This window comes from Athene cunicularia (genome assembly GCF_003259725.1).
Source record: "Athene cunicularia isolate RWA chromosome 7 unlocalized genomic scaffold, athCun1 chr7_part1, whole genome shotgun sequence".
NCBI lineage: Eukaryota > Metazoa > Chordata > Aves > Strigiformes > Strigidae > Athene > Athene cunicularia.
The window spans coordinates 17,511,252-17,526,557 of record NW_020799107.1 but is presented as its reverse complement, the minus strand read 5'-3'; the positions used below and the strand labels follow the sequence as shown (position 1 = coordinate 17,526,557).

At 36.5% G+C, this 15,306-nt stretch overlaps 1 protein-coding gene and 1 long non-coding RNA gene across 8 annotated transcripts in view; one reads left to right on the top strand and one right to left on the bottom strand.

Moving 5' to 3' along the window:
• The window catches only part of SCN1A (sodium voltage-gated channel alpha subunit 1), a 100,899-nt gene extending 97,077 nt beyond the window's left edge, over positions 1 to 3,822 (bottom strand). For 6 of the 7 annotated variants that reach the window (XM_026852637.1, XM_026852642.1, XM_026852644.1 and 3 more), the window contains exon 1: positions 3,341 to 3,822. The gene's annotated coding sequence lies outside the window, so the exon portion shown is untranslated. The remainder of the gene's footprint in view (positions 1 to 3,340) is intronic. The other variant, XM_026852643.1, reaches the window with a different exon arrangement.
• The window catches only part of LOC113482224, a 76,553-nt gene continuing 65,023 nt past the window's right edge, over positions 3,777 to 15,306 (top strand). The window contains exon 1 of the long non-coding RNA XR_003398798.1: positions 3,777 to 3,871. This is a non-coding gene — a long non-coding RNA (uncharacterized LOC113482224). The remainder of the gene's footprint in view (positions 3,872 to 15,306) is intronic.

Sequence of the window (15,306 nt, the reverse complement as noted above, 5' to 3'; positions counted from 1 at the left end):
TCATGAGGTTTGCACTTGCCCACCTCTCCAGCCTGTACAGGTCCCTCAGATGGCATCTCCCTTTCCTCTAGGGGACTTTTTATAAACTTGTGAACCAATTGTACTGCAGTCACAGAAGAGCTATACAAGCAGTTAATGATGGAATAACGTCATCATGTAGAATGACATGAACTGTAGCAACATAGAAGACTGCAACCAACCGGTTTCAATGAAAACTGAGAAAAACCTCTGAATAATGAGTAACTTTTTGCACAAGGAACAGAGCATATCTGCCAGCTTCTAAACAAGCATCTTCAGAATAGATATAGCCCTTTTCTACAGCAATACATTTTTGTCACTTTTGGAATGTCTTTCTGCACTAGATGCAAATAAAAGTTGGCAGTTCTGGATGGTGAAAGATCTGTATCTGTGAGACAAAACTCACTGGGAAAGCTTGTTAATTATACTATTACAGTCTTACATTTTAGACATTACATGAAATAAACTAAACCACTGATGTTTGTAGTTTTTCTTCTTCGATTTAGCACTAATTTAGCATATGATTGTCATCACACTATGTATCTCAAGTAATTAAAATGGGCAGACAAAATCTGAGATATAAATGTCTATAGAAACTAATAGTCTAATGTATACTCCTATATTTTGCTTATGTTATGGATAACAAAAACTGGTCTCACCATTGTTTGTGCTAAACACACTATTACAAAATAATTTAATTCACACACTTTCATATTGTTTCCATGCTCCTCAGTTTTAGTGACATTTCCATAGCTATGAAAATAGCACAGAAACTCCCTTGCATGACAGAAAACTCTAGTACTGTGAGGAAAAGAGAAAAGTTTGTCAGAAACTCAAGCTGCATATTGTGATGTGAGGGAATACACAGAATATTCAAAGCAAGCTACTGATGTAGTCATAGATTGGACAATTCCAGTAAACCACAGGAAAATACCAGGAGGAGGCACTGACCACTAATGGTCCATATCCTGCATTGTAGTGGGTTCAAAGCCCTTCACTACCTTGAAGCTCAGATTAGATTTCTCAGATCCAAAGTGATATACCAGAATATAGGATATATGAACACACATAACCCCCACCATATTCTAACATTTTGTATCCTACTGAAGCATCTGCAGCTTGCTATGTTGAGAAGTACTCTGTGTGCCCTGCTGTGAACCATGACACAAAAAATAACACTTCCAGAAAACCCCCATACATTTGAAGACAAAAAGTTTTGTGGGTTTTTTTTTTTTTTCATTCTAATTGAATAGATAGGTTATTAATACTCCTTATGCCTGTAAGAAAATACTTCAAGAACCCACACTTGAAATGGGAGGGAACACAGTGTACTCGTATATAACAGCATAACTAATTTAGAACATTTCAGGAAGCAAGAAACAAAGAATCTGAAATACATCATTACAATATTGCGTGGTACCTAGCAGTTTTGTTCTAAGTTCCTATACCATGCTATTATTGTAAGAGTTGGTTTGCAAGACATACTTCTGTATTCTGAAGTGTAAAAATGCTATCTATAAAATATTATACAATGTAATACACTGCATTGCAACAGAGGTGTTTTCAAGATACCAAAAATGAATTACATTTTCTTGAAGCTAATTTATTTCACAATGTAAGTAACGAAGGCACCAGCCTGGTATTTCTACTAAATCACAGCATAGATCTACATGACTGTCATTAAAAAGAAAAAAAAGTAATTTAGTGACTGTTAAGGTAAGATCATGATGAAGATACAACTGTCTGCTTAACAGTTCTTTTCCAGAGAATGAGAGCTTTTAAAGATGGTAAGAAAATGATAAAAAAAAAAAAATCACTTAACTTACAAACAAGTGTTGAAATTATATCCTATCCATTATTTCTAGAACAGTGTAAAGATCCACTAGTTTCTGGTGGGTAGAAAAACACATTTAAAGGACTTCCACTTTCCTCATAAAAATTAGTTTTAATCTGATATTAATACATAATCTTAATATTCAAGTTTATTTTGATTTAAGAAAGGGACATTGATATTTATTCTTAGAGTGAGCAATTACCTATAAGACATGAAAATTCAGTAAATGCCATATTGTCCATAGACAATAATTTCGTATTTTTAATTATCTCTTTTGACACATTAACATAATACAATACAAACTTCACTATCTTTAAGTTAATATATTAAAAGAGATCTTGAAAGTAAGCTGTAAAATGTAACTCGTTGATACAATGATGACCAAAGTGTGTCTCTGGTATTTTGACTATAAATTCCCCTATATTTTGGAATTCATTAATATATCTTAAATTCGATTATTTAATTTTTACAAATTGCTAACTCCCGTGAGTTAGACTCCTCAGCACCAGGAAAGAAAAAAGTTGCTGTCCAAGGTACTGTACATAAACACGAGTTTTCTAATTAATTTCTCAAATGCATTAAAAATATTTTCAAATTTATTATATAGTAATTGTCTCTAGCAAGCAAGCTAGCCTTGTTGAAATTCCCTACACGATACTGCAGTACCAGTGTTATGCTGTTACTTTCCAGGGCCTCTTCTGCTGCATTCCAGTATAATCAGACGTTCCAGCACCTGACAATACTCAGTATGTATAATTAGTTTAAGGACAAAACTGTACTATGTCTTTTTTTATGGACTGATTTTCAGCAGGGTGTAAATACAAAAAAAAAAAGTCTTTGAATTCTACATGGTGCTTGAAAAAAAAAAGCTACCTTCTAATATAAATCTAGCTAACATGTACTGTTCTGGCATTCTGCAGAGCAGTCACTAGATGTACTTTTATCTGCAGTATTCACCTTACATATTTCAGAAGCATATAGATTCATGCATTCATGCAGTAAATAGAAAATAGCATCCTGGATTTAATTGCTACTTCAAAAAAAAATAACCAAAGGCTGCCAGAAAATCAAATACATTTTTTTTTCATTTTGTTTTGTTTAGTAAAAGAAGTATGTTTGTAATTTGCAAGGCTAAAACAATGCAACAGCCAGAAACTGCAGTAAACCTCTCAGAGCTAATAGCTATATCCAATAATGCTTTCCCACACCACCTTCTAGCAAATGGATTTCATTCACTGCTTCATCAGTCAAATTAACAATAATCCCCATAAGGTTAGAAAAGATGTTTGTTAAACAAACTCAATTTATGATTTTATATTTGTAAAGTGTCTTAAAGCTGAAGATGCCTAAAAGAACTACTCTGTTAATCCAATCATGCTGACAGAGCTGGTTTCACCCAGCAAATTCTCTGCAATTCACAGCATGGCTGACAGCTATCTGCATAGAAAAACAGCACAGTAACCATTTAAATCATGCAAAAACATTTACCCGAGAAGATGTAGCAAAGATCAGGACCCAGCTTCCAGACCCCATGAAGCATGAAGCTGAGGGAGCAATCCACTAGCTTGCTCAGGCCAGCAGTGCCTCTCCTACACTTGACCTAGACTGCCTTACATAATGAGGAATCAGTGCTGTATCCTGCGTGGAGGAGCGAGCTGAATGTCATCACTGGCAGAAGTAGGGAGAACTGGCAGCGGGCAGGCTGGTAGTTAGCATGGAGATCACGAAGTCTGCTTTCCCTGAGCGTTCTGGGAGAAAACACAAGAACAGCTCAGAAATGCTGCTGTCATTCTCCCCTTGAACAAGTGACCGGAAGGAGCGAGGGTGTTACAAACGTGAAGCAGACAGCAAGTGCTAAAGCTGCATCTGTACCTGCCATCAAGGTAACTGAGTTCCTGTCACACTGTGTCTAGACGACTGCACAGCTACAGCTAATAGGAGAGAAACAGCAAGGCACAGTAAGGGGAGAAGAGACACAGACTGCCGCTGCACACATTTGTCTATATATTACTCATTGTGGTGAGTAGGAGAAAAGCAATGGTATAAGATAAAATAGTAGGATTAATTTCCAAGGGGAAGGGCTATTCCTGTAAATAAGTCTTACTGCATACAAGTTATTTTCTGGAAAAATAATCATTTGTTACCTGTTTTACCTGGTGTTACAGAGGTTAAAGTTCTTGTATTACAGAGATTCTGGTATTTTCAAGAAAATAATGGGAAAGAGACATTCCTGGTTGTGAAGATGTTTACAGTTATTTCTTGTATTTCTTTGCTGGTTTTGGAGAGAAGCTTTGGGATATTTTTTAGTTTATTATTGTTTGGGTCATATCAGCACCTCCTCTGTGGAGGGCATAAGAGGAGAAACAAGTATCCAGGCTTAGCCATTAGAAACTTACACAACCTTGTTGTTTACAGAAAGCAGCTTTATATTAATTAAAATCACTGCATATAATCGGTATCCCATATTTTATTTCATTTGAATATTTGAATAGTAAGTAAAGAGCCTTAAATACTCATAAAACTTATATAAATTATTCTTGAATGATCATTTTGAGTGATACAGTTTCTCCTTAAAAAAGAAGGCAAAGGTTTCACTAAGATGGGACACAGTTTTCTAAGTTTTCTAGTTATATTTGAGACAGCTTGATTAAGCATGATCAAGAGTAATTGCCACTGGACACAAATTCCTAATGTCACCAATCGATGTCACTTGATAACGAATATAGTAACAGAAATAAAAAAAGTATAATTTAATAATATTTATGCTCCATCTTATGCAAGTACTGTCATGTCTGATGGTTCTTTTTTAAATTAAATGGGTTTGGGTGAATGAGTGAAATAATGCACATAATTTTCAATACAGCTGTGAAACCTGCCAAGTTAAAATCCAGGACTGCATTAAATACAAGAGGAAAGAGAAACTCAGAAACAACATTGCAGCAATAGGAAAAGACAGGTCACTAAACTCATTGAAAGTTTTAATATGAATGTGGAACACGGGCTGGCTTTTACAGAAATCAGCAGACATACAGGTACTATTATATTTAGTTATGCCCCTAGCAGAGTGAACATGATTTGAGCTCTGATCTCAAATGGGAAAATCAAGGTGAAGGTGAAAGGGATAAAAACAACACATTTTTTCTTTACAATATCTATCTCTGTTATAAATAATGACTTTTCTAACAAATTTGATCAGGTTAAAAAAATATGCTTGAGTATCACTAGTTTTTGAAATGTTTTCCTAGTCTCTAGTTGAAAGATTTTCTTTTTGCTTTCTTCAGAATGAAGAAAAAAAAAAAATCAGAAGCATTTGGTAGAAAAGGTCAGTCACTAATAACTGATGATATACTAGCTGTATGTCTAAAGTATAATGCAGAAGCCAGAACAAATACAAAGGATCTATCATTTGAGAATGATTTTTTTAAAAAAACACATTGCTGTATTTTAAATCAGTAACTTTTTATCCAATCAGTGCAATTTATTTATACCACATCAGCAAATAATATTCAAAATATATTGGTGCATTTATGCTTTCACAGTTTTTGTCGACTGTTAATGAGGAGTCCCTGTTAAAACTTTATATAATTGATATGGACCAACCTCTACTTTTGGTGTTTCAAGCGTTAAATAAAGAGTACTGGCTTACAAGAAAACTATTTGCATGCTGGACCCTGGTTAATCAAGAGTTGAAAATATCGTGACCTGTATTAGATTATGAGAGCATACAATGATAGTTTAATTAAGGTGCAAAAGTTGGCAATTCTGTCGATCACGGCACTCAAAACATAAAGCAGCCAAACTACTCGTCTAAAGCCAGGTTAGGTGCCTACACAGCCATTGCACAGTTAATACATCACCAGGATAATGCGCCTATAGATAACCAAAACTTGACAACATCAGGTAGAAAACAAAATAAAGTTTATAGGTATATTATAGGTAAACCAAATCAATACAGAGAAATTGAGGAGAAAATGCTACCTAAATGAACAGAATAGCAAACTTAACTGTCAGTACTGCAAACGCAATACCTAGTTTGCTTGATGTTACAGTTCAGGCAAACTTGTCTGATACAGTTGATTCCATCTTTGGGCAAAATGATGAACTAGATATTCCTTCAAAAATTTTTCAGCCTTCTTTTCTATGATATTGCCTATAAACTGTATGTCCAATTGCAGAACATGACTGTCTCATACTCTTTTCATGAGGATAAACACAAAGTAATAATTTGTAAACATTAAGTTATTGTCATTCAGAATATGCTTACAAGCCATAGTTTTTGTCTGGGGCGTAGAAACTCTACTTTTCTCAAGAATTAGCCAACTTGTTCTTCCATTGAGCCACAAAACTTTTCGTTTTACAGTAGTTCTTATAAGCATTTTTGCTCTAGATGAACTTGGTATGATCTGCTGGCAAGTCAAGGCTATCTTAACACAAATTGATGCAGAAACTGCTGACATGTAGGACTCTTAGTGAAAGTGTTTCTGAGACATCTGCACTGATAATGTGAGTAGCAGAGTCTAACACTTGACAGTGGTAAGAAAATAAGTCAAGTTTACACCACTCTCAACTACCAAATCAATTATTCTGATGCCCCAGCAATTCAAAAGGTTTCTGTCAAAGCAAATAAAATAAATGTAGTTTTAAAAAAATTCTTTTAAATATTGTATTCTTTGCAAATGACTGTAGAACAAAGCTCCTGATTGGGAAAGAAGAATGGGATAGACCACCCCTCACAAAAGGACAGAGATGAAAAAATGAATGAGTTTAATGTGAGTACAAAAGTCTAGAGTCTTTTGCTATACCTGTTTTATGAAGATAATGCTAATGATATTTTATATAAGACTGTAAGTCTATGAAACAAGTTCTGGAATTTTTCTTTTATGGAAAATTTGGAAGTAGAAGTTAACAATGCTTATCACTAAATTATCCTTACTGGCTGAGTTTATATCCACAAGGTTCTTTCCATTCCGTGCTGAAAGGAAAGAAGCAGTATCTTATAGACATTACTCCTGCCAACAACCTTGAGTAAACAGGAGAATTTTTTTAGGCACCTTGCTCTTAAGATGCCTTGCATATAAATAAATCATTACTTGAGGTTTGCTCATACTAAGATAGATTCCATTTGGGATCTGATGAAACATTAAAATGCTCCAGTATCACTGACTGGAGAAGCATCTACAATATCTTGAGGTGCAGGGTTTTGGTTTTTTTCTGTCTTTCTCTGACCTTGCTTTCTTTTCTTAAAATAATTTCTCCCTTGTGTTCCTGAACAACTTTCTTAAGTGATTCATGCTAAAATGTGCCAACAGTGGCTCAAAGTCCTTAGAAAATAAAACCCTATACCAAATGAAACCCTGTATTTAGATTTGATATCATGTACTCTTATAAATGCAGGGTGGTGGGGTGGGATGTTCTACAAGAGTCCTTTACCCAAGTATCTTAGAAGACTTTGGCCATTTTTGTGTAAGTGTTACTTCTGTTAGCAAACCCAATAACAGTATACCTCATATCTCCTTTTTGAAACAGGTAGCAAAAGCTTTTGGTTTGTTTCTTTGAGTATTATTTAACAGCTCAAGACCTAAATTTACTCTACATGTATGTTTTATTATTTGACCCAGTCATATCACAATGAAGATCACTGGAGGGCAGTGAAAGAGGAAGACTTTTTCTTTAGTTGACTAGACTTTCTGGAGTGTCTGCTGGATGCTAATATTCAAATAGGCAGAAGAACAACTCTAAATATTATTTTATTGTTAGATGATACCTTACCAATCTCGCAACTGCGTTAAAGAGCATTTTAAAAACTAGTAATGTTTCCAAATTGTATGATTTATCTGTAAGATGTATCAAAGTTTTCAAGTCTCCTTTCCTTAGTATTCTACAATATTTAGTATTCTACATATATACAAGAAGTTCCCGATTTTCCTCCAATGTATTCCAGCAATGATGGATGAACACTGAATTTTCAAATTCTGTGCAAACTCCTCTGATAGGTATCACTAATTTTGTAATTTTCGACACACATGAAGTTTCTGACATCCAATATATTATCCTAGGAAATAACTGAAAAATTATATCCCAAGTAAGTCAAAAACTTTCTACAATAAAACTATGAACATTGAGTAGGTCAAGTTCACAGTAATCTTAATATTCATGAACTGTTCTTTGACTTTTTTGACATCTTTTCCTCTTCAATAAAACTAACTACAATAGCCTTTTTAATTCTTTTCCCAGATATTTTGGTAAGATTTATAGGGCTGCTTATTATACCTCTGAGTGTGTCTATAAACTGATTTCCCAAGCCACTATTTTTGTACTTATCTTACAAAAAACCCCATCTGCTGTTTTACATACTAATGCTAAAAGAAAATGGCAAAAATAGGAAAGAAAGAAGTTAAAATTAAAAAGCAGTTAATTAAGCATTTGATAAATATGCCTATTTATTTTGAGTAAATGAATGATCTTTATCAACTGAAAATAACCAGTACTGGCAGACTTTTTTGTTGAATTTTTCTTCTGTCAGTTATTCCAGCATGTTAAATTTAGATTTTAAATTTTTTTAGTATCTCCCTAAACTAGTTTTTATGAGCTGAAGAGCAGGAAACAATGCACACTTAGTTTTGGAGACTAAGTTGTTTAAGTTCTAAGTCATCCATTAAAACATTTTTAGAAATTGTAGAAGTAGTAGTATCTTGAACTCCAAGCCATGAGTTATTGATGCCTAAGAACAATGTCAGGCAAACAGATTTATGGTTCAACATAACAAATGTACCATTAGCACTAAAAGCAGTAAGATTTTTTTTTTTCTTTTTTTTTTTTTTCCCCCAAACCCTTCTAAATAGCACACAGCAGGCATCATTTGTGGTATTGATTTATCACAGACACAGAACTGCTCAGCATAATATCTTGAAACACCTACTGTGATGAACAAGTTCACAAGACTGGTCATCCCCTCTAGCAACACATGAAAATACAATCAATACTGACTTTTAGCTAAAAGGCACAAATTCATCACTTCAATTACATTCTGAATCCAAGTAGCTGATTTTTGTCTTTCTTCCGTTAACATGGGAAGTGGACCTGTCAAACAAACTATATTTAGCCTTCACTAGGTTTTAATCTCTTTTCAATTCTTTGAAATGTCTAGACTCGTGAAAAAAAAAATAAATTAGATTTGGTTCTTCATAGAAAAGTGACACTCCTTGTATTTTGCTTTGCCAGAAATTTTAGGAATATGCTTAATAACTGCAGGTAAACAAAGGTGTGGATGACCTGTTAAATGCTTTCAAAAGATCTATTTTGTTCCCACCAAAGAAAATGTTCCAGCTCCTGGATTCTGTTCCTCTTATTTCCATCATTTGGATGCTTCCAGGAAATAATACAGATTCTCTTTGGTCTCTTGCTTTACTTCCCAAGAGGTTTCTAGTCACTTGGGTATAGCGTAGAACATAAGAGCTCACAATTGCCTAAAAAAGAAGACTATGTTTGGCAACTTTTCAAGTCTGTAGCATCTGTAGCTGTTTTCCATAGAGGACTTAATAAGCAGTAATCAAAGCTTTTCAGGCTATGTATTCCACATATAATTTTTGGACTTGCACGCTACAAGCACTCAAAGGCAAAAAGACTGTACAGCTTGCTTCAGGTGATGCAAAGAACTGGTCCATCTTCTATACAAAAATCACAGAACGGTTTGGGATGAAAGAGGCCTTAAAGATCTAGTTCCAACCCCCTGCCATGGGCAGGGACACCTTCCACTAGCCCAGGTTGCCCAAAGCCCCGTCCAACCTGGCCTTGAACACTGCCAGGGAGGGGAGGGGGCAGCCACAGCTGCTCTGGGCAACCTGTGCCAGGGCCTCACCATCCTCACAGTAAAGAATTTCTTCCTTATATTTCATCTAAATATACCCTCTATCAGCTTAAAAACATTACCTCTTGTCCTATGACCACAGTCCTTGATAAAGAGTCCCTCCCCATCTTTCCTGCTCTAAGGTGTCCCCAAGACCGTTCTCTTCTCCAGGCTGAACAACCCCAACTCTCTCAGCCTGTCCTCACAGGGGAGGTGCTCCAGCCCCCCAGTCATCTTTGTGGCCTCCTCTGGACCCACTCAAGCAGGTCCATGTCCTTCTGATGTTGGGGGCCTCAGAGCTGGACAAAGTGCACCAGGTGGGGTCTCATGAAGGTATAGAGGTGGAGAATCACCTTTCTCTACCTGCTGTCCACAGTTCTCTTGTTGCAGACCAGGATAAAGTTGGCTTTGTGTTGTGAATGCACATTGCCAGCTCATAGTCAGTTTTGCATCCATTAATACCCGCCAAGTCCTCCTCAGGGCTGCTCTCAGTCCACTCATCGCCCAGCCTGTATCTGTGCTTGGGATTGCCTCAACCCATGTGCAGGACCTTGCACTTGGCCTTGTTGAACTTCATGAGGTTTGCACAGACCCACCTCTCCAGCCTGTCCAGGTCCTTCTGGATGGCATTTCCCTTCCCTCCAGCATGTCAACCTCACCACACAGCTTAGTGTCATCAGAAAACTTGCTGAGGGTGCACTCAATCCCACTGTTCATGTTAACAACAAAGATGTTAAATGGTGCTGCTCCCAACACTGTCCCTTAAGGAACACCACTCGTCACAGCTCTCCACTTGGACATCAAGTTGTTGACCACAAGTCTTTGAGCGTGACCATCCAGCCAGTTCCTATCCACCGAGTGTCCCATCCATCAAGCCCACGTCTCTCCAATTTAGAGACAATGATGTCATTCAGGACAGTGTCAAATGCTTTGCACAAGTCCAGGTAGATGCTGTGAGTTGCTCTTCCCTTATCCATCAGCACTGTAACTGCACTGTAGAAGGCCACCAAATCTGTCAGGGCATGATTTGCCCCTAGTGAAGGCCCTTAGTGATTGGCTGTTACCAGATCAACTCCTTTTTTAACATGTGCCCTAGCATAGTTTCCAGGAGGATCTGCTCCATGATCTTGCTGGGCAGAGAATTGAGATTGACTGGCCTGTAGTTCTCCACATCTTCCTTTTAAAAATGGGGGTTATGTTTCCGTTTTTCCAGTCAGTGGGAACTTCACTGGATTGCCACAACTTCTCAAACATGATGGATACTGGCATAATCACTTCATCTGCCATTTCCCTCAGGTCCCATGGATGCATCTCATCAGGTCCCAAGGACTTGTACACCTTCAGGTTCCTTAGGCAGTCTCAAGCTTGATCTTCCCCTAGTGGGCAGTTCTTTTTCCCAGTCCCTGCCTTTGCCTTCTGCCTTCACACTATTCAGAGTTAAATGTGTATGATGGACAGGTGTCTAAGTCGGAACATGTTTCTGTCTTCGGTTCTCCTCCACCAACCCAAAGATAAATATGAGTAAGAATGAGACAAGTCTTTTAGGTCAATACCTTTGACCTAATCATGGAACTGGCATTCAGTGCTGAGACACACAGTGGTCCAACATGCCAGATCTTCCAAATCTTCTTTGTAAGTTAAGAGCAGTCCCTTGCAGAGCAGGAGGATTCAGAGTGCTGTCAATTAAATTCTGCAGCATTCAGGTTCCGAGGTTCTCCATTTCAGTCCTTCACTGACTGATACGCAGTGTATTATGTATTTATAAAGCAAGATATATCATTGCCAACAGTCTTTATATACTTAGGTTTGCATACACATTTCACATTTCAAGTGATCCCATGTCTAATGTTGAGCTTAGAAGATATGAGTCTTCAGAAATTAACACTATTTCATCTACAGAAAATTCAGTAACTCCTAGAATGCCTTTTTTTAAAAAAAAACATTTGTTTCACTTGTCAGAATAATTATTTATTTGGCCACTATTAATTGTTCTTTAAGTAAACTCTCACCTAAAAACAATTAACACAATAACTGTTTAATCCACAGTAGTATTTTGAAGCTTTCAGGACAAAGAGACATAAAACTCTGTTATTTTTTAAGGGTTTGGGTGTGGGTTTTTTTGCTTGTCTTGCTCATATTTTGGCAGAGCTGTCTCTTTTTCATTCCCTTATGTGAGAAGGCAAACTGAATGTCCTTGTAAGCCATTGTGCCTTGCTGCCAGGCAGAGTAAAAAAAAAAATTTAACCATAAACTGACCAAAGCAGTGTGTAAAATACTTTCTCTTCTAAAGGTATTAGATCTTTATGTTAATCTCTTTTGGACTGATTCCACAGTGTAAAACAATGAGATCTCACAAAAATCTATTGCAGACGTTCCCCTTTCCTCAATCACTCCTAGTGGGTCATTCTTCAAGATTCAGCTATAGCTACACTCAAATCACTAAGTTAATGAGGGAAAATACTTTTCCTACTTTTTCCAGGTCATCTCAGATGAATTCAGTAAATTCTATTCTTTATGGCACTTTCATGAAGCAAATTTCTTTACTTCAGGATATTTACTTCTTCAATAGTTTTTCATTTCTATTGGAAGCTATGGCAATGTGACCTTGAGAAAGACGTGTCTCTTCTTCGTTCTTCAATCATTTACAGCACAGTATTGGATGCCTATCACAGTCCTGTCAGAGACAATGTTCCTCCCAGAATCAGTATCTCAATTTATGTCAACTTTGAATAATTGCATTGCAAAATGCAGATTTCGGTCTCCTTGTGTCTAAAGGTGGACTTGCAAAGGAAATCACGCAATGCAAATCTATCCATTCTCTCGCCTAAGAACAACTGGCTGAAGCCACCTGAAAGCTCCAGGTCTAAATATAGTCATTTGGGAAAGAGATTGAGCTCGCTCTCACAAGACGTGTGAGGATTCCTGTGGTATTCAAATAGAAACATTAATAAGGCTTTCTGCCTATAACCACATCTCTGCAGTCTTGAACTTTCCTCCAGGCTTTCTATTTTGATTCACCATCTTCCTGAAAACAAGTGAGCTTCCCACTGAACTTTCCATAGCCCCTCCTTCAAGACTAAGAGAGCAGGATCAAGTAATTTTTTATTTTTCCATTTTTAACATTAGACTTCTGTGAGAACACTAATATAATTGCTGATCCCCTAACCTTAAGCCTAAACAGGGTTACTCTGATAATGATTGTAGGTCTGTATGGATATTCTCCTTCTACACATCTGTCCCACTTTTTGTTACTCCGAGACTGCTAGAGTAGTCATGTCAGACTAGAATTGGAACAGTATCTTAGAATCTGTCATTGCTGAACTAATCTTAAGCATTTTCATTAGCAATATAGAAATGAATGCTAATCCCTAATGACTACCCAGTTGCAAATACTTTCAGATAGTGATTTTAAGAAAAAAATGTTGGACAATGTAAGCAACACAGTGTTTTATAGAACTTCAGGCCTCACAGGCTAGAATGCTTCATTCAACCAGATTTAGCTGTTGTACCTCTAACGAAACCATGATGTATTTACTTTGACTGAAATCAGGAGGAGATTAAATAACTGGGTGACAAAGAACACAGAATGAAGACAAAGATATACTGCAGATGCTCCTAAGGGCAAGTGATTGCTAGGTGAACGTATCAAGATGTCCTGCACTGTGGAAAACAGGAAGGGAAAAAGCCCTTGAAAGCCTTTCTCTACTGATCTGAACTGTAGCCCCAAGCTCTGGGTTCATGAAGATGATACTTCATGAGCTGGCTCATTCCCACTAGTCCTTCAGACTACAGGTATATTCCAAAAACTAACTAATCCTCAGTGACTAATTTGTACGGCCTCAAAGCAATTCAGAGAAAAAAGAATAAACAGAATAGAGCGGAGAAGTTGAAGTTGTTTCATGGACATAATTTGATTATAAAAATCTTAAAGCAGAACTATTCCTATTAGTCATAGGAAAATGCTCTTTTAAGATGAAGGGGGGGAAAGGAATTGCTAAGTTAAAAAATTCCAAGATGAAGAGAAAACTTTAAATTTTATTTGTTTGATACTGAATTAAAGGCCTAGATGAGTTCCATGTCCACTACCATTTGTATTAGCTGTTCCAACACTTAGCCACAATAAATTACATTTTACAAGGTGAAGTCATCTACTGTCAATTGCAGGTTGTTAGGTAATATTATTCCATTGTCAGACATGCTGGGGAGTCCCATTGCAATATCTTCTCCAGCAGTCATGTATGTTTCTTATTTTCTCTTCAGCAAGTTCATAAATTGAGTTCTTCAAACCTGGTTTAAATCTCATAGACAGTACCTCAAAACACTTTTGTGGCTCTCCCACAATCTTTTAGTAGAGCTTCAAAACTCTTGAACAAAAGGCAAAATGTCCTAAAGAAACTGCATCAGTGCAACATGTCCCAATTCATACCATGGTCATGTCCCTGCTTCTACTTACTGCTCCCCATTCCAGTCAGTACAGGATCACGTCATCCTTCTTTCCCAGACCACTCACTTTGAGGTGGTTTTGGCTTTTAAATCTTTCATTCTTGTTTCATTTGAAAATGAACTTTCTTATTCTATAATCTAAGGTGCCAATCGTTGTACTTTGCATTTGACTATATTCAAATATAGTGATTTTAACTTGAATTTTTAAACTAGACTACCCAGCCTTCCCTGAAATAGCAACCTTGTAAACCTTCTCTTTTCGTGTCATCTGCAAACTTTACTACCATAACCCTTGTTTGCATAACTGACAAAAATGCTAATAACACCAAATAAAGAACTTAATCATAGAGAAACTTCCTAGAAATAACACCACTCAGTTACATCTCCCCATTAGTAATAATTTAAAATCTATCAACTCAGGTAGTAGCCCACCTAATATATTGTCTATTACTTTCAAATAAAGTGTTTAATGAATGGATGATAGTTAGTGCCTTAAAAAAACCCCCCACAACTATGCTTCTACATCCGCCTTTTTAAATAGATCTATGATTTTGTCAAAAAAAAAAAAGAAAAAGAAAAAAAAAAGAATAATTTGACAAGATTTATCTTTGTGCTGATTACCATAATTACCACTTTAGCCTCTAAATTCTTGTTGCTCAAGTCCAAAATCTTTGTTATTTTACTTGGAATTGACATCCATGTAACTAATCAATAGTTCTTCATAATGTCATTTCTAGTGTTTATAAATTTGGAGTAAGATTGGCAGTCCTCCAGTGTTCTGAATGTCACATATTCTGGGCCTTGCTGTTAGTTGTGCTAACAATAAGCAATATTGCTATTGTTCATCAAGCCTTCACTGATTTATCTCATTTATTTCAATAAAACGGAGTCCCTGCCTGATATGTCAACCAACAGCATTCAGACATTCAGAATACCAAATATAAAATTATGCACTCCTCCTTTTCTTCTCATTTGTGCTAATGATGTGCTGCTTATCATCCTTTCCTCTGCTATTTCAGTAAAATGCAGTCTACCATTAACACTCACAAGGACTACTGCTAGTGCTGTGAATACTGAGCGTGTAATCACATATTTACCTGGGACCATACTGAAAATTCCCACAAAATACTTCAAGGGTCTCAAGTCTTTTTTAATATAATTTGAG